The sequence below is a fragment of the Rhinopithecus bieti genome, unplaced genomic scaffold (assembly GCF_001698545.2).
Source record: "Rhinopithecus bieti isolate Rb0 unplaced genomic scaffold, ASM169854v2 scaffold_76666, whole genome shotgun sequence".
NCBI classification, from domain to species: Eukaryota; Metazoa; Chordata; class Mammalia; order Primates; family Cercopithecidae; genus Rhinopithecus; species Rhinopithecus bieti.
The window spans coordinates 37,075-57,672 of NW_016829831.1; the positions used below are offsets into that span (position 1 = coordinate 37,075).

The following is a 20,598-nucleotide window of genomic DNA, read 5'->3' on the forward strand; positions in this document are numbered from 1 at the left end:
GAAGCCCACTTAGACTAAAACAGGTTTGCAACTGAAAGCTGGCAAGGATTTTACAATAATCTTCCATTCTGCAAGCAGTATTGTGCCTTGCATAATTTACCTGTTTTCATCTGAGGAAAAAAAAATAAAAAGAATGAAATATACACACAGGCACATTAAGATTTTTTTAATTCTGTCATTCCCATGAATTCCACATTGTAGGTCCACAAATTCCCTTTACTTGGTGATTCCGACAATGAATAGAACCAGCACCCTTATCTAGAACTCTGTGAGACAAAAAGCTCAAGGCATCTTTTTTGCGTGTTTCCAGTTTCCCAGATAATTCTTTATTCAATCAATGAACAACATTTATTTGGTGCCTGCTCCCATCTGATCATCATGTTAGAAGTTGGTCTAGTTGTAAACATACAGAAGACATAATTTCTTCTGGAATCTCAGAATCTGGCAAGGGGAGACAAATGAAGATATTATTTTAAAACAGTAAGCGCTATGTTTAAAGTGAGATTTTAATAGCAAGAATGGAAGGTGGGAAGAAATTTCATAGTAAATTAGGAAAAGCTGTGCAGAATAGGTAACTTGGGTGTGTTTAAAAAAGATTACTAGGAATTCTTCAGCTGAATGCACATGAAAAGACCATGCTTTGCAAAGGGAACGACATGAAAAAGAGAAACATCTTTAGGAGGCATGGTTCATTGTAATGCATAACATAATTTTTCATTAATGTAAATAAATCAGCATAGTGTTGTGTTTCAAAGCTCTTGCCGGAGCTTTGACTCTGACTCATGCTAATGCTGTGACTTTAACAGCAAGTAATTTTAGGGTCTCTAGCTCACAGATTCTTCATGTATGTAAAGAGAGGTGAAAATACAGTCTAACTCATAACAAATTGTGAAAAGAAAATATTTCAATTTAGTATTATCCATTGTATATATTTTATTTGGGGTCCTTAAATTTAGCACCTCTGAAATTTATATGAAATATTGATTTTTATGCCTTTACCCTGTTTTGTCCTTGTTTTATGGTGGTATTCTCCTGTTCATAAGAATCTCTTTCATTTGGTCCTTGCATTTATACCAGATTTGGTGGCTTTTTCTTTGGGTAATATTGTTCTTCATAACCTTGCCTATCTGAAGTAAGTTTTCTTTAAGTATTCTGACACCATCTGGCTCCCCATATAATTGTTTGGTTTTTTTGAACAGGTGGTTTAGATGTAAAATACGTAGAAGTTGCTAGAAAGACTATGGAAATTTGCTTGCGATCTTGGTCACCAGGAAATAAAATATGGATAGAATAGATTGAGAATCCCACTGTTCTGTACAATGCCTCTTAATATTGAAATTTGGGTTCTCAGTTTCTCTTTACATATTTTTTGGTTACAATTATTTTAAATTCAGCAGCATCAAAATAGGAAAAAAACACAATTTTGGGTGGATTTCTAAAAGTTTTATCTCCATGTGTTTTGGTGTTTAGTTCCAATATTGGAGAACAAGTTATTCTGTATAAAAGCAGTACAGATAATTGGGTCTTGGTCTTTTATGCCCATTTTTTAAAGAAACAAAGGCACATAAGATTATAATAAAATAGTTTAATATAGTCTTCTAGAATCCTTATCATAGTGACAAACCCCATGGACAGCATCTTTTGGCTTCTGATTTTATGTCTCCTTGTAGTCACCTTTTTCATTTCTAATAATATACTTTGTCATTTTTTTCTTATGCATTTTAGATAGTATTTATTGACTCCTCAAAGAAAATATGAATAACCCAACCCATTTTCATTAACTCTTGTTTCTTTACTCCCATGTTTGAACCTGTATTACCATATTTATATCCCCCATTGATTACTTTTCTGATTTAATATATATGTAATTATCAAACAGTTCTATCAATGCCTAGTTTAACACAGTAGTGTCATGCCCAGTATGAAACAAATAATAATTAGTTTATTTATACTTTCTTATTCTTCAATGAATATTGTTTGCAATGCAACAGTTTGACCCTAATAAAGTCCTATAAGAAGTTTGGAATGAGACAACATTAAAGTTTCTCTTTATGGTGACAATATTTTTCTCTATGAATATTTTACTCCAGTTTCTTTTCACTGAGTGTTTTTGTTCCATGAACTACAAAATCTTAAAATTACAGTGATACAGTTCTCTACTCTTGCTATTGCAAAAGTCTGCCCACTTTTCCTCAGAGCTAAGTTATTTGTTTCCAATTATCATCACTGCAGGGTTCTACCTCTAGATTTAGAGATACTGTTTTCTTCCAGTGAGTCTGTACAAAAGTGTGATGGCTTTTCTCCCTTCGACAGAATGCTAGATACTTGATTTTTACTTATTAAGCTCTTTATAAAGGACTAAGTACAATGGAGGTAAGTTTATACAGACAGTAACATATAGCCCTATTCCAGGTCTCCCACAGAGCCTGATGCTAGACTGCCTCTTACCTTTCTTTACATCTGTCCAAAAACAGGAAATGGATGCTCATCTCCACATAACAAGTCCAAGAAGGAAATTTTCTTTTCTTACTATAATACAATATTATATATGTATATATGTGTAATAAACACATATGTATATGTGTATAATAAACATATATGTATATATGTATACATATATGATAAACATGTATATATGTATATAACATACATATATATGATAAACATATATGTCTTTTAAACATCTCTTTTAAACAATCATATTGGAAAATTTATATGGTAGAAATATTTGATTGCGTACATTGGACACTAGACAAATCAAGACATTGCTCACTGAAAGAGGGAAAAAATGAGTAAGATAAGCCCTTCAATTGCTGTAAGCTGAAGAGAATTTACAGACTACAGTGCAGAAAGACAGAAACCAAAGAAAGCCTGAATGTGTCTCTGAGTTGAGGAGACAGAGTAGAAAAGTTGGAAAGTTCAAGGCAGGTGGAAGTCACAGAACCAAGTACTAGAGAAGCAAGAGTTGCTCAGAGAGCTCTGGAGAGGTGAAGAGAGTTCTTTTCAAGTCTTCATTCAGCTGAGTACTAATCAGTGCATGGGTATGAGAAAACTATTCAGTAAAGGAAGGAAAACACCAAAATGGAGCAAGCTGAACAATCCAAGAAGATGATGTAGGATTTAGAATAGCTCATATTCCCATCAGCCAGAGTAGAAAAACCTTGTAATAGACAATGCACTGGGGTTTCAGAAGAGTATCTAGCCTTAGTAGTGAAGCAAAAATAGTCTGAGAATCAAGACCTATATAATAAGGCATACAAATAAGCCTCAAAATAATAAACTGTTTCCAAGTAATTTGATAGTATCCCAAAATGAAAACAAAATACTTAAAGGAATACAAATGTAGCAGTCACCAACATTGAAAAATTCACTGTCCACTGTCTAATCAAGAATTATATATAAGTCCTGCACATAAGAAGGAAACTACAAACAAAAATCAATTATTCGAAACAAAAATTGTATCGAAAATAGAATTAGTAGACTAGGACACTAAAACAGTATTGTATGCATTGGCAAACTGCATAAAATATGTTATGTCTGTGGATATAATGCATTGGCATCATATATGTTTTAAAAAGTAGAGGCAAGCATGAACATATTTAGGAGATATGTGAAAAATACAAAAAGAACCAAATCTAATGTTTACAGATACAATAAAAATGTCTGAGATTTGAAAATTCCACTGAATCTTATTAAAGCCCTATTAGACCAGGTGTGGTAGTTCATGACTGTAATACCAGCACATTGGGAGGCTGAGACAGGAGGATTGTTTGAGGGCAAGAATTTGAGCACCCTAGGCAACATAGTGAGACCTGCCTCTACAAAAAATAAAAAACAAAATATAAAGAATAAAAGCATATTAGACATTACATTAAACACATATAAAAAGAAATTAATAGAAAATATCTAAAATAAAGCACAGGGAGAAAAAACACACTTTTTCAGTGGGCTACAGGACAGCTTAGAGTGACAAAATCAAAATTACCGAAGTTCTCAAAAGAGAAAAGGGAGAGAGAAGGACAGACAAATATTTGAATAAATAATGGCCAAAAGGATTAACCATTTCATAAAAATATGAGCTCATAGATTCAAGAATCTCAGCAAAACATGAGTACAAAAAACATGAAAAGAACTATAGCATGACATATTGCACTTAAAAAAATTTTAAAGTTTTAAAAATAAATGATAAAAAAAATTAAGAGCAACCAGTAGAAAGAAGATAATAGTAAGAATGAGAGCAAGCTTTTCATCAGACACATTTCAAGCCAGAAGGTGATGAAGTAATATATTTAAAATACTGAAAAAAAAGTCCGAAATCCTAGATTGCTATAATGAGTGAATATATCTTTACAGATTTAAGAGTGAAAAAAGACTTTTTCAGATACACAAAGCTGGGAAAATTCATCAACAGATCTGCACTACTAAAAATGTTAAAAGAACTTCGTTAGGCATAAAAAAATAATATAGATATCTACATCTACACAAAGAAATGAAGAACACAAAATATGCAGATAAATACATTTTAAAAAATTATATACCTTTAAAATATAATTGTCATAATTTATTATAAACTTCATATCTACTATTTTTTAAAAGTGTTATAATGAATAATACCAACAGGAAATAAATGGAATAATACAAAACACTCAATTCAAAAAAAGCCAGAAAAAGAAGTGAAATAGAACAGAACAAACATCAAATGAGAAAAACAGATAATAAATACTAATATGGCATTATATAAATCATCACAATAAATGTAAGTGATCTAAATAGCTCAATGAAAAAGGCAAATGCAATCCTAACTAGAAAAAAAAAAAGCCCACTTTAAATTAAGGAGAAAGTTAGATTAAAAGTAAAAGGATGGGAAAAGATATGCAATGATATCAAACAGATAAAATTCTACAACACTGTAAGATTAGAGAAGTGGCTATACACAAAGCAGATGTTAGAACAAAGCATATTATCAGGAAAAGAAGCAGTCATTTTATAATGATAAAGGGATAAATTCATCAAGACAACATTAATCACCAGCGTTTATATACCTAATAACAGACTCTCAAAATACAAGATGAAAAACTAATAAAACCACAAGAAGAAACGACAAATCCAAAGTTAGAGTCAGAAATTTTCATAATAGTTGCTCACAACAAGTAGACAGAAAATTAGTAAGGATATAGACAATGTGAACATCACTAACACAGAGCATTTCACCCAACAGTAACAGAAAACACATTATTTCCATATGCACACAAAACATTTACCAAGATAGACCATATTCTGGGTTCCAAAATAAGTCTCAATAAATTTAAAAGATTAAAAATATGGAAAATGCATTGTCTAATCACAGTGGAATTAAATTAAAATTAAATAATTGAAAAGTATCTGGAAAATACTCAATATTTGAAATCAAAAGAAACTTCTAAATAACACAAGAGTCAATTAAAAAATCAAATGGGAAATCAGAAGTATTTTGACCTAAATGAAAAATAAAACCATAGCAGATCAAAATTTGTGAGATGCAGCTAAAACAATGATGAAAACTATTTTATATTACTTAAGAATTATATTAGCAAAGAAGAAAGGATGCAAATTGATTATCTAGGTTCTACCTTCAGAACTTAGAAAAAGAAGAGAAATCAAACCAAAAGTTAGCAGAAGGCAAAAAATAATCAAAATAAGAACAAAAAGAAATAACATAGACTACAAAAAAAATTTTAAGTCACGGTGAACAACAATGATTATTTGAAAAGATCAATAAAATTGATAACTTCTTACCAGATTGTTCAGGGAGAAAAAGAGAATCATAAATTACCAGTATAAGAAATGAGAGAGGGTATATTTCTACACTTCTAGCAGAAGTGAAAAGGATAAGTGAATTATAAACAACTTTTTCCCAGTGAGTTTGAAAATGTAGATTAAATGGACAAATTATATTAAAAAATCAATGATCCTTTCAGGAGAAATAGGTACATTTAATAAACCTTTTTTTTAAGAAATTGAATCTGTAGCTCAACCATGCACAAAGAAAACTCCAGGCCAAGATTAATTTATTGGTGAATTCTACAAAGCTACTGAGGAAAAAATAATACCAATTCTAAACAAATGGTTCCAGAATATTGAAGAGGAAGGTAGAGTTTCCACTCATTCTTATGAGCTCAACATTATCTGGATCTCTAAGTCAAAAATGTCAATTTTAAGAAAAGAAAGCCAAAACTAATATCATATATATATACACACACACACACACATATATGCAAAATTCTTAACAGAATTTTGTACATTGAATCCAGTAATATATGAAAAGAGAAATATCCCTTGACCAAGTGTGATTTGTTCCAGGAATACAACAGTGATTTGATATCTAAAAATTAACAAATGTAATTAACCACATTAATCAATGTTTAAAAATATTTACTATTCATGACAAAAACTCATAGCAGAATAGAAAATCCTTATAGGGCATCTAAAAAAATAAATGCAGTTAGTAGTAAACTTAATGAAGAAAGAATAAATGCTATCCCTGTGTTATCTGGAATATGGTATGAATGTCCATTCTCTCCATTTCTATTCAATATTGTTTTAGAGGTTCTTATTATTGAAATAAGAGGAGAAAAATAAAAGGCATGCTGAGGCATGCATGATGTCAATTTTAAGAAACAAGTAAAGTTGACATTTACAGGCAATGTAGCCATATATGTACAAAATATAAGCAAATAAAGCAATCTTTTGGGCATATATGTATAAAATATGAAGAATAAATAAGTGAATGTAGGCAGCTTGCAGGCTAGAAAATCAATATGTGTAAACCAATTGTATTTATAATTGTAGCAACAAACATCAAATTTTAAAATGTCATTTATAATAGCTTTAAATAATATAAAACGCTTGAAAAAAGATGTGGAAAACTAGTAAAATTTACAAATCATTGCTGAGATGAACTAAAATAGGTTAAATAAATGTAGATATATACCATATTAGTGGATTGGAATACAAAATATTCTTTTTAAAAACCCTGTTCTACACAAATTATAGATTCAAATCAATGAAATCAAAATGCAAACAATGTTATGTAGAAATCGTCAAAATTATTCTAAGTATATATGGAAAGGTAAAAGTTGTAAAATTGTCAAAAAGAAGAAATTTGAAGAATTTATAATACCTGATTTTAGGATTTATTACATAGCTACAGTAATAAAGATAGTTTAATATTGACATGAAGGTAGATCTATATTGATGGAACATAATAGAAAATCTAGAAATAAACTTATACATACAAGGTCAACAGATGCACAATAAAGAAAGTAAAGCAATTTGACAGATAAATAATTATCTTCTTAATAAAGGATTCTGAGAAACGATTGGACAGCCATATATTTAAAAAATTGTACCTCCACTTTTATGTTATCATATGCAAAAAAGTAACTCAAAATAAATATCACATCTAAATGTGAAAGTTAAAACCATAAAAATGTAAGAAGAAAACTTCCTAGACATTATGTGTTTTGGGGCTTGAAGATAAGTTCTTAAAATTGACAAAAAAGGCATTAAACAAAAAATAAACAATTTTATATTATTAGAGTTAATATTATTGCTCTTCAAAGATAATAATTTTTTAAATAAAGGCATCACCTGACAGAAAATATTTAGAAAGCATGTATTTGAACCTAATATAATGAGTTGATCTAATACAAATAAAGAACTCTTCCAAGCCAATATTGAGAAGACTAATGTATTTGACTATTTGGGATGTGATAACAAAATACCACAATGAAGTGGTTTAAACAACAAATTTTTTTCTCATACCAGAATATTATGTTATCATATTTGTCATAATTTTCATAATTTCCATAATTTCATAATTTTCATATTCCAAAATAATTATGTTCTCATAGTTCTGAAGGTTAAAGTTTCAATTTTAAGTCGTCAGTAAGGTTAGTTACCTGTGAGGGCCTCTCTTTCTGTCTTGCAGACAGTCACATACTCATTGTGTCTTCACATGGTCTTTTCTCTGTGTGTGCATACTCCTGATGTCTTTACCTCTTCTTATATGAACACAAATTATATTGAATTAGAGCCCACCCTTATAGCCTCATTTAACTTTAATTACCTCCTTAAAAGCATTATCTCCACATATAGTCTCATTGGGTTTTAGGGCTTCAATATATTCATGTGCAATGGGGCCACAGTTTAGGCCATAACAACAAAGAATCTGATTTAAAATTGGCATAAAGAAATTCCACTTCTAGGAACAAGGAGTAGACATAGTTTTCCCTATTACTTCTGCTAAATACAACCAAGAATAAGAGACTATGCACACACACACACACACAAGCACACACACACACACCATCAGAAAATCTTAAAAGGTGGAGAGAAGACAGCTTATTGGAAGGAGATATCAGGACCAGAGGGATGAGATAAGGTAAATTCCTTGGATTTTATTCTTCCCTCACGCACCCCAAATATGAAAATGATGAAGCTCACAAACCAGAAACATTATCAATAAAGGTGACACAAAAACCCTCAAGAAAATCCCTGCTCTCTTTACCACAGGACCAGAAATAGACAGCAGGCACAACATGAAGCTTTTAAAGAATAATCTCTCTTTTCAGCCAAACACTACAGAAAAAAATATTGTGGCTCCAACATACACACAGCTGAATAGTGTCAGTGAGAATCATGTATGGAGTTATAATTTCATTGCTGCAATCCATTGACACGTTATAGCGTCAGCTGAGATCACATGTGAAGCTGGAAATCCTACTCTCACTCAACATTAGTGAGGAGCACCCCCATACTGCTTGTCAGTGGATACTAAATGAAAAACTTGGATGTATACCTTCACCTGGCAGTAATATTTGGCAGTAATGAGGTACTTACATAGATTTAAATACAGAGTCTTACAGCATAACGTCAAAAATATCCAGGATTCAATCAAAACTCACTTCTCATACAAAGAACCAGGAAGAGGAGAAAATATTTTCTGCAAACCAAATTTAAAACCAAACTTAAAGTTGGCATTTACTTAAAAGGTAATAAGTAAATGCCAACATTAATATGTCAGAGATATTAAAATTTCTGACAAAACTTTAAAAGCCATGATAAAAGGTTTCAAACACTAATTAATACATACTGCTATGGTTTGGCTGTGTTCCCACCCAAATCTCAACTTGAATTATTTCTCCCAAAATTCCCACATGTTATGGGAAGGACCTAGAGGGAGGTAATTGAACCATGGGAGCTGGTCTTTCCCATGCCATCCTCGTGATAGTGACTAAGTCTCATGAGATCTCATGGGTTTATCAGGGGTTTCTACTTTTGCTTCCTCTTCATTTTCTCTTCCCACCGCCATGTAAGAGGTTCCATTTGCCTCCCACCATAATTCTGAATTTGTTTTCACCTCCCAACATAATTCCGAATTTGTTTTCACCTCCCACCATAATTCCGAGGCCTCCCCAGCCACGTGGAGCTGTAAGTCCAATTAAACCTCTTTTCTTTCCAGTCTTGAGTAAATCTTCATCAGCAGCGTAAAAATGAACCAATACACATACTATGAACAAATGAAAAAAATAGAAAAATTTAATGAAGAAACAGAAAGTCTCAGCAAAGAAACAACCTCTATAGAAGACACAAATTGTTATTTTAGAATTGAAAAATGCAATAATTTATGTGAAATGCTTAGCAGATGGGCATTTCACATAAATAGCCTAATGCCATAGACAGAGGAAAGAATCAGTGCAGCAGAAGATAGCCAATAGAAATTACCCAATATGAACAACAGGAAAAAAAAAAAAAAAAAAAAGACTAAAAAAATTAAACTTGGCTTCAGGAACCCTTAGAATTGTAACAAGATATCTATTATTTTGTCATGAGAGATCCAGAAAAGAGGAGAATGGAGATGGGGCTGAAAAAGTACTTAAAGAAATCATGGCTAAAAATCTGCCAAATTCAGCTTCAGTCTCAAATCTACAGATGTCAGAAGTTAGGGAAATTCAAACAGGACAAAACAAAGAAAAATAATCTATAAGAACTGAAGTTTTGTAAACTAAAGACAAAGAAAAATCTTGAGAAACATAGTAGCTTACCTGTAGGGGAAAATATGATTTTAAGTGGATTTTCCATGAAAATCCATATAAGGCCAAAAGAAAGTGCAATAATATTTCAAGTGCTTATAAAAGAACTTATCATTTAAAAATCCATGTACTCAAGAAAATATATACTTCAGGAGTTAAGAAATAAAATAAAGTAACTCTCGAGGAAGGAGAACTAAGAGAATTTTTCAATAGTAAGCTTACTCTAAAAATGGCAAAAGGAAGTCCTCTAAACCAGAAACAGATGATGGTAAGAAAGAACTTTGTAATAATTAGGAACAAGAATAACACAGTAAACAAAACATAAATTAATTAAACCTTTTTCTCTTTGAATTTTTAAAATTATATTTGTTCAAGTAAAAAGTATAATACTGCCAGACAGTGATTCTAAAGTTATAGAGATAAAATATTTAATATAATTATGTTATAAATGAGAGAGAATAAAATTACAAAAAAAGATAATAATAAATCAAAATAAATCAAATAATAAACCTTAAAAAATAAATCAAAATAAACCTTAATAAATCAATATAACCTTAATAAATCAAAATAAATCAAAATAAACCTTAAAAAATGTTCAGGGAACCCACAGAGAATAAAAAAGAAGCAGATAAATGAAAACAGAGAGAGCACAAAGAAAATAAAATAAATAAATAAAATACCCAAATTAAGTCCTAGCACATCAATAACTACATTAAATATAAATGGTCTAAATGCATAAATTAAAGATAGAGCTTTGCATAGTGGATTTAAAAAAAGCATGACTCCTCTGTATTCTGTGTATAAGAAACTCACTTCAAATATATGAAAAATAGTCATATTGAAAGTAAAAGAAGGAAAATATATATACCCTGCAATAATTAAATAAAGAAAAACAAAGGTGGCTATATTAATGTCAAAATAGTGAGATATTAAATAATAATAAATAAGTCAACACATTAAAAGGTTATACAAATTCTAACATCAAACAACAGTGGTAAAAAGTGAGGCAAAATCTGATAAAACTGAAAGGAGAAGAAGACTGATATACAATTATAATTGGAGACTTCAACAGCCCTCTCTCAACAATTGATAGAACAACCAGATGGAAAATCAGAAAGGATATTGAAGAACGGAAGAGCATATAAACTAAAAAGATTTGTTTAGCATCTAAAAAGCATTCCAGCCAACAGCCGAATATACATTATTTTCAAGTGCCAGCAGAAAACATATCAAGTTAAATTACAGACTGAGCCATAAAATGAACATCAACAAATTAAAAAACATTGAAATAACATGGAGTATCTTCTGACCACAATAGAATCAAACAAGAAATTATTAACAAAACCTAACAGAAAATCTTCAAACACCTCGAAACTAAGCAATATATTTCCACATTATTCATAAGTCAAAGAGGAAATGTGAAGGAAAATGAAATAATATATAGAATTGAGTGTAAATAAAAATATTAAAATTTTAGAACATTAAAATTTGGGAGACACAGCTAACGGTGTATATAAAGTGAAACAAGTGAAATTTATAGCAGTAAATGCAACAAAAAAATCTCAAATCAATAATCTAAACTTCAAACTCCAGAACCTAGGGAAAAAAAGCATAATAAGCTCAAAAAAAAAAAAATACATGGAATGAAATAATAAGCCAAATGAAGAAATTAGGCAAATTAAAATCATACAAAAAATCAACAAAACAGTTGGTTATTTAAAAAAAAATGGCAAATGTCTAACAAGACAATGAAAATAAAGAGAAGACAAAAATTATAAATATCAGGTGGGAACAGGGGATGTTACTGCAGATACCGAAGATATCAAAAGGATAATAAATAAATACTACAAACAATTCTACATTCATGTATTTAGCAACCTGGATATAATGGACCGAGTCCCTTAAAAACTCAGGCAACTACAGTATGCCCAATATGAAATAGACAATGTAAATTGACCTATACATAGTGAAGACATTGAATTCTTAATTTTAAAACTTACCAAATAGAAATGTGTAGAACTAGCTATTTTACTTAAGAATTCTACCTAATATTTAATGAAAAATCAGCACCAATTCTACACAATCTATTCTAGGAAATAAAAGTAGGGACACCTATTTTTATTTGTTATTACCCAGAGGGAAAACTAAACAAAGATACTACAAAAAAGAAAATTGCAGACCAATACTTACCATAAATATAGATGCAAAAAAGCCTTAACTGATAATATCAATCAGAATTATACAACATATGAAAACAATTATATGCAAAGGCCAAGTGAGTGTTCTCCAGGGTGATTTGATATTGCATAATCAATCAGTGGAATCCACCATATTAATAGTTAGAGAAGAAAGAGCATATGGTCCTATCAATTTATTTAGAAAAAGACTTACAAAACATAACATGATTCATGATGAAACCTCTTAGAAATACAGAAATCATGGTAATTTCCTCAACTCGATCAAGAGCATCTACAAAATAATATTATGACTATTATTGCTAATCAAGCTAATGTTATATGTATATGTAACAGTGACAGACTGCTTTACCTCTAAGATTAGAAATATAATAAGGATACCCACTATCTCCATATTTATTTAACAAAACACTAGAAGTTCCACCCAGTACAATAAAGCAAGAAACAGACATAAAGGGCATGCAGATGAAATGATTTCCTGTGAGACAATCCGAAGGAGTGTATAAAAGAACATACTAGAACTAGTAAATGAGTTCAGTGAGTGTAGCATAGAAGACAAACATTAAAAAACGAATTTTTCAAACCCTTAGCAAAGCCGGTATAGAAGGGACATACCTTAAGGTAATAAATACTATCTATGACAAACCCACAGTCAACATTATACTGAATGGAGAAAAGTTGAAAGCATTCCCCCTGAGAACTGGAACGAGACAAGAATGCCCACTTTCATCACTTCTATTCAACACAGCACTGGAAGTCTTAACCAGACTAATTAGACAAGAGAGAGAAATAAAGGGCATCCAAATCAGTAAAGAGGAAGTCAAACTGTTGCTGTGTGCCATTGATATGATTGTATACCTAGAAAACCCTGAAAACTCATCCAAAAAGTTTCTAGATCTGATAAATGAATTCAGTAAAGTTTCAGCATACAAACTCAATGTACACACATCAGTAGCACTGGTATACACCAATAGCAACCAAGTTGAGAATCAAATCAAGAACTCAACCCCTTTTACAATAGCTGCAAAAATAAAAATAAAATAAAATACTTAGAAATATACCTAACCAAGGAGGTGAAAGATCTCTACAAGGAAAACTACAAAACACTGCTGAAAGAAATCATGGACACACAAACAAATAGAGACACATCCCATGCTCATGGATTCGTAGAATCAGTATTATGAAAATTACCATACTTTCAAAAACAATCTACAAATTCAACGCAATTCCCATAAAAATATCCCCATCTTTCTTCACAAAACAAGAAAAAACAATCCTAAAATTCATATAGAACCAAAAAAGAACCCACATAGCCAAAGCAAGACAAAACAAAAAGAAAAAATCTGGAGGCATCACATTACCTGACTTCAAACTATACTACAAGACTATAGTTACCAAAACAGCAAGGTAGTGGTATAAAAACAGCCACATAAGCCAATGAAACAGAATAGAGAACCCAGAAATAAACCCAAATACCTACAGACAACTGATCTTTGACAAAGCAAACAAAAACATAAAATGGGGAAAGGACACCCTATTCAACAAATGGTGCTGGGATGGATCAGAGAATTAAATCTAAGACCCAAAACCATAAAAACCCTAGAAGATAACATCACAAAAAAATACTTCTAGACATTGGTTTAGGCAAAGACTTCGTGACCAAGAACCCAAAAGTAAATACAACAAAAACAAAGATAAATAGATGGGACTTACTTAAACTAAAAAGCTTCTGCACAGCAACAGAAATAATCAGCAGACTAAACACACAACCCACAGAGTGGGAGAAAATCTTCCCAAACTATGCATCTGACAGAAGACCAATATCCAGAATATACAAGGAACTCAAGCAAATCAGCAAGAAAAAAATAAATAACACCGTCAAAAAGTGAGCTAAGAACATGAATAGACAATTCTCAACAGAAGATACAGAAATGGCCGACAAATAAATGCAAACATGCTTAACATCACTAATTATCAGGGAAATGCAAATCAAAGCCACAATGTGATTCCACCTTACTCCTGCCAGAATAGCTATAGTTTAAAAATCAAAAAATAATATGTTCTTAATAGATTGGATGATACACACCTCACATTGGTGAGGGAGATCTTCTTTACTCAGACTACTGATTCGAATGCTAATCTCTTCCAAAAACACCTCACAGACACACCCAGAAACAATGTTTTACCAGCTTTCTGGGCATCCTGTATCCCAGTCAAGTTAACACATAAAATTAGCCATCATATTCAGACAAAAATTTGTATGCAAATTCTCACGGAAGCTTTATTTGTAATAGCCAATAATGCAAACAACTAAAATGTCCAAAAATGGATAGTTAAACCAATTGTGCTGTATCCATAAAATGGAATCCTTCTCAGCAATAAAATGAATGAGGTATTTTATTGATACATACAGGAAAATGGATGAAACTCAAAATTTATACTGAATGAAAGAAGTTAGACAAAACAGTACATATTACATGATTACATTTATATATACTAAAATATGTAACGCATTAAGAAAGATGGCACACATCAGAGGCTGCCTGGGAACAGTGATGGCAGATGGAGAAGTTAAAGGTAAATCACAGAGGACATAATGAAACTTGCAGAAATTATGGATATGTTTATTATCTTAATTTTAGTGATGTTTTCATAGATACATATATATACATAAACTAATCAACTTATACACTTTGAAAAGGTGCAGTTAATTGTATGGCAATTATACTTCAATAAAGCTGTTAAAAAAAACCATATGTGATTGTATAGAATAGTTTCTGTGCCAATTATCTTAAGCCCCAGGGATAAAAGATTTTTCCTACCTGAAGTCCAGAGCCCTCCTCCCTATGGCCCCATTTTATATCCTAGAATGACTAACGGGGGAAGTTTGATTTGCTTCAAGGAAAACCTTGCCCTCACATAGAGAGTTGTGCTCTGTTCTTTTGTTCCTCAAAAGAAAATCAAAAAATAATTTAACATCAGAATATTTTCTAATATCTTGGTTATTCATTCTTAAGACCCCATGTGAGGCATCAAAAGGACGGGAATAGTCTGGACTCAGTAGAATACTTTTCTATCTCTCTTCTTCCATCCAGAGTTTTCAAAAAGTTTAGGTTATTATCTTAACTAAAGTGACCTACTTACAAATATAATGTAAATCCACAAATATAAAGTCAAGTCATCTAAATTTTGACTCTCTGCTTCAACATTTCAATTTATCTTTTTATGATATAAATGCCTCAAATTTTAAAATTTTATAAACATAATGTTGCAACTACATTTCATTTATATTTCACTCAAAATATTTCAATGCTTTTTGCTAAACTACAAGAAATTTCCTTAAAGTATCGGCTTATGTCAGAAATCACCTTGTCGTGTGTTCCTAAATGAGACATTTGCTTATGGATAATTGCTGCAGGACATTTGTTTTGCTTGGCCACCAAGATCCAACCATGTTCTGATTGGAAGAATACTCCATAGAAAGGGGCAGGGGCAGGTACATTCTCTCCCACACCTTTCAAGGTAAAATGCAATCAGTTGACACATCCTTGACTACTGACATCTTCCTGCTTAGAACTTTTAATCTTTGGTTTAACATGCATTCATGGCAGACATACCAGTGGCTTAAATATTCTGCCATGACAAAGGAAGTCATCTATTATGTATTAATAATTATGTGTTTTACATCTTATTCCTCTAGATCCTTCACATACACTATCACTCAGCTTCAGTTAGTTCCAATGAATTTCTGTTACATGCAATTAAGAATCTTAAATGTCCTGCAATTGCTAAAAAGGAAAAAGAAAAAAAGAATCCTAAATGATACATAAAAGTACATGTTCATAGCATTAGTTTGTTTTCACACTGCTATAAAGGCATACCCAAGACTGGGTAACGTATAAAGAAAAGAGATTTAATGGACTCACAGTTACGCAGTGCTGGGGAGGCCTCAGGAAACTTACAATCATGGCAGAAGAGGAAGAGGCACATCTTACATGGCAGTAGGAGAGAGAGAATGGTGAGCAAACCATCAGATCTCATGAAAACTCACTCATATCATGAGAACAGCACAGGGGAAACCGCCCTCATGATCCAACCACCTCCCACCCAGTCTCTCCCTTGACATGTGGAGGTTACAATTCAAGATGACCTTTGGGTGGAGAAACAAAGCCAAACCATATCATTCATATACATGTTTGTACATCAATGCCAATAATGCATTTCCTCTTGGGTCCTGGTAAGACACTACTGTATATTTTCAGTAACCTGTGGTATTGGAAAGAAGACTAAACTGGAAGTCAAGCAATTTCAAACTCTTTTCTTAGTAGCTAAGAGAAGGAGCTGTGCAGCCAAACCCTGGAGTTAATATCCAAGTTCCTTCATTCTGTATGATGTAGAGCAAGTTACTTATTCTCTCTTAGTTTCAGTTTCTGCATCCATAAAGAGGGAATAATAATTCCACCCTTATAGAGTTTAGTGAGGAAAACATAACTAATCCACATAGAACACTTAGCAGAGAGTCTGGCACATAATGGGCACTTGGTAAATGTTAGTTTATTTCTATTGTTATTATTACTTTTGTTGTTGCTCTTTTACTACGTACTTCTGATGGCCCATGTTTCAATGCCAACTCCAACTGAATTAGTCTTGTGACTTGAAGAAAATGACGTGTGCTCTTTAGTTTTTGGTTCTGTCATCTATACAACAGGGATAATAAAATGATTATTAAAGAGCGATAAGATAATGAAGGCAAAGTACTTACACAGTGTCTGGTAACACACTGCAAATATTAGGTATTATTTTAACTAATACTGCATCATTGCACTTTTCTGGGCTTTGCATTTTTCCTTTATATAACGAGGGTATTGAAATTAAATTAGGTTGTCTGCTATTGCAGGTTTAAAGTAATTCTATGTGGTCTCCTAACTAATCATTGAGATAAATTCAAACAAAAATCCTAGACCCTCTAGAGCCCTGTTTCTTATAGTGAAGTCAAAGACCTCTTGAATCAGAAACACCAAAGATGCTTATTAAAATGCAGATCTCTGGGCCTTACTCTAGATTAATAAAATTGGGATTTTCATGGAGTAGTTCAGGAAGCTACATTTTAAAATAAACTCCCTAGGTAATATTTATATTCATTAAAGTTTAAGAACAACGGATGTGGGCTGTATCAACGGGAAAAATTATAAATAAAACATTTCACTTCATTAACCAAGAATATGTGAATTTCAGCCTATTTAGAAATACACACACTCAAACACACTAATATAATGTGTCCCATCTGTATGTGTGTGTGTGTGTGTGTGTGTACCCCTGCAAAGCTAAAACTCACACTGTAGTCATAATATGAGTAAAGTAAGAAGAGAATACTTGAATTGAATCTAAGTAATGCTAAGTGATTTTAGATTAACTGTATAGAAATAACACACATATTTGCTGTCAGGAATAGATGTCAGACAGATCTGAGCTGACTTCTTCTAATAAAATATATAATTCTTGGAATATCTGGATGCAGCCTGACTTTTGGCTTACTCAATCTCACAAATTATGTTTTTACCGAGTACCTGCACCTATACACAGGCAGGGTTTAAACCAGTTTCCAGAGCAATCAGTAGAGTTTGAGGTATGCTAAAACCCTCTAGCAAGTGTATTTTATTATGGTAGTCGGGACTTCATTCTGCTTGGGAGTACCAAATATATCTGTGGCGGGCTACTTTGTGGTCATTTGCCTCAGAATCCATTTACATATATCGTTTTGCTTGGCCTGTTAGTGAATCAACAAGAATAATTGAGAAGGCATGAAACTTCTACTTATTATCAAACTGTGTTTTCTTGAGTTGATGGAAGAAATTTTGAAGTTGTATATTCTCCACATGAGTTTTTAGTTGTTGCCAATCAGATCACATATTTGATCAATAGGATATTAAAAATGTCAATTTTCCTTGCAGTTACTGGTTGGTTTAATTCAATCGAAATGAGGCCAAGATTTCTCCTCTTTCTTCACACAGATCACAATGCAAGGTGTACTCACTGTATCTGTCAGTTTTTGAACACATAATCAGTACCAGGAACTTTGTTATGTACTTTATCAATATAATCTAATTTAATCCTTATAAAAAGCTTATTTTTTCATGCCTTTTTTATAAGAAAAAAGAGAAAAGATAGGAAAAAAAAAAACAGAGAAAAGTAAAAGAAAAATATATCTAGTACAGCGTAACAAGTTGTCCAAAGTTTTGCATATAGTATTTGGTATAGCTGGAGATTGAGCCCAAGACTGACACCAAATATTTGGGCTAATTTCACTATTGCATGACACCTTATGGTGCCAGGTTTTAGAGAACTGTCAATACATTACAGTACACATTAAAAAATAAAGCATCTTGTCCTGGTTTCCTTCCTGAAATCTTTGCCCATTCCTATATGCGGAACGGCATTGCTTAGATTGTCTTCCAGGGCTTTTATAGTTTTGGGTTTTGCATTTAAGTCTTTAATCCATCTTGAGTTAATTTCTGTATATGGCCTAAAGAAGGAGTCCAGTTTCAATCATCTGCATATGGCTAATCAGTTATCCCAGCATCATTTATTAAATAGGGAATTCTTCCCCTGGGGCTTGTTTCTGTCAGCTTTATCACAGATCAGATAGTTGTAGGTGTGCAGTCGTATTTCTGGGTTCTGTATTCAGTTCCACTGGTCTATGTGTCTATCCTTGTACCAGTATCGTGCTGTTTTGGTTACTGTAACCCTGTAGTATAGTTTGAAGTTGATTACCATTATGTCTTATTCTTTTTGCTTAGGATTACCTTGGCTATTTGGGCTCTTTTTTGTTTCATACGAATCTTCAGAAAGTTTTTTTTAGTTCTGTAAAGAATGTCAATGGTAGTTTAATGGGAATAGAAATGAATCTATAAATTGTTTTGAGCAGCATGGCCATTTTAATAGCATTTATTCTTCCTATGCATGCACATGCAATGTTTCTCCTTTTGTTTGTGTCATCTCTGATTTCTTTGAGCAGTGGTTTGTAGTTCTCATTGTAGATGTCTTTCACCTCCCTAGTCAGTTGTATTCCCAAGTATTTTATTATTTTTGTTGCAATTGTGAATGGGAGTTTGTTCATGATTTGGCTCTCAGCTTGATTGCATAGGTGTATAGGAATGCTAGCGATTTTTGCAGAATGATTTTGTATCTTGAAACTTTGCTGAAGTTGCTCGACACTTCTCAAAAGAAGAACTACATACGGCCAACAATCATCTGGAAAAACCCCAGCATCACTGATATTAGAGAAATGCAAATGAAAACCTTAATGAGATACCATCTCACACCGTCAGAATAGTTATTATTAAAAAGTCAAAAAATAATTGATATGGTGAAGTTGTGCGGAAAAAGAAATGCTTATTTACTGTTAGTGGGAGTGTAAAAGACAATGTGGAAGACAGTATGGCAATTCCTCAAAGACCTAAAAACAAAAATACCATTCAACCCAGCAAACCCCATTACGGGGTATATACCCAAAGGCATATAAATTGTTATCTTATAAAGATACATACACAGGTATGTTCATTGCATCACTATTCACAATAGCATAGACATGGAATCAACCTAAATGTCCATCAATGGTAGACTGGATAAAGACAATGTGGTACATATACACTATGAAATACTATGCAGCCATAAAAAAGAATGAGATCATGTCCTCTGCAGCGTCATGGATGAAGTTGTAGGCCATTATACTTAGCAAACTAACGCAGGAACAGAAAAGCAAATACCACATGTTCTCACTTATAAGTGGAAGCCAAGTGATGAGAACTCATGGACACATAGAGATGAACCACACACACAGAGGCCTATCTACAGGTGTAGGGTAGGCAGAGGGAGAGGATCAGGAAAAATAACTAATGGATAGTAGGGTTAATACCTGGGTGATGTAATCATAGGTACAACAAACCCCCATGACACACATTTGCCTATGTAACAAACTGCACATGTACCCCAAACATAAAATAAAAGTATAAAAAAAGAAGCCTACCTTTAATTACATTTGCAGAAAATACTTTTTTTAAAGCTAAACAAATACTAGTCCTACACTCTGTATCTCTGTATGTGACTGGATATGGAAGAAAAATGGAGAGATTAATCTTCAGAAAGGCAATAAACACAACATCAGAAACTGTAATCAAAGTGACCTCACCAGACAGAGAGGGCTCTTAAAGACCTGACCTCTATGACATCTGAGCCTAGGCTGAAAGTCCTTTTCTCATATGTGCTTAGAAAAAGGCTATTGGAAAGATGGGCGCACCTCAACCTGTCTTTAGACTTTTTTTTTTTTTTTG

At 32.3% G+C, this 20,598-nt stretch overlaps 1 long non-coding RNA gene across 2 annotated transcripts in view; it reads right to left on the minus strand.

Annotated features, from left to right (window-relative positions):
* Positions 1–258: 258 nt before the first annotated feature.
* The window catches only part of LOC108524090 (uncharacterized), a 28,163-nt gene continuing 7,823 nt past the window's right edge, over positions 259–20,598 (minus strand). Inside the window, exons 3-4 of one of the 2 annotated variants that reach the window (XR_001883973.1) lie at positions 16,872–16,965; positions 7,953–8,042 (exon numbers count right to left, since the gene is read on the minus strand). This is a non-coding gene — a long non-coding RNA (uncharacterized LOC108524090). Of the gene's footprint in view, positions 442–7,952; positions 8,043–16,871; positions 16,966–20,598 lie in introns of those variants that run through there. The other variant, XR_001883974.1, reaches the window with a different exon arrangement.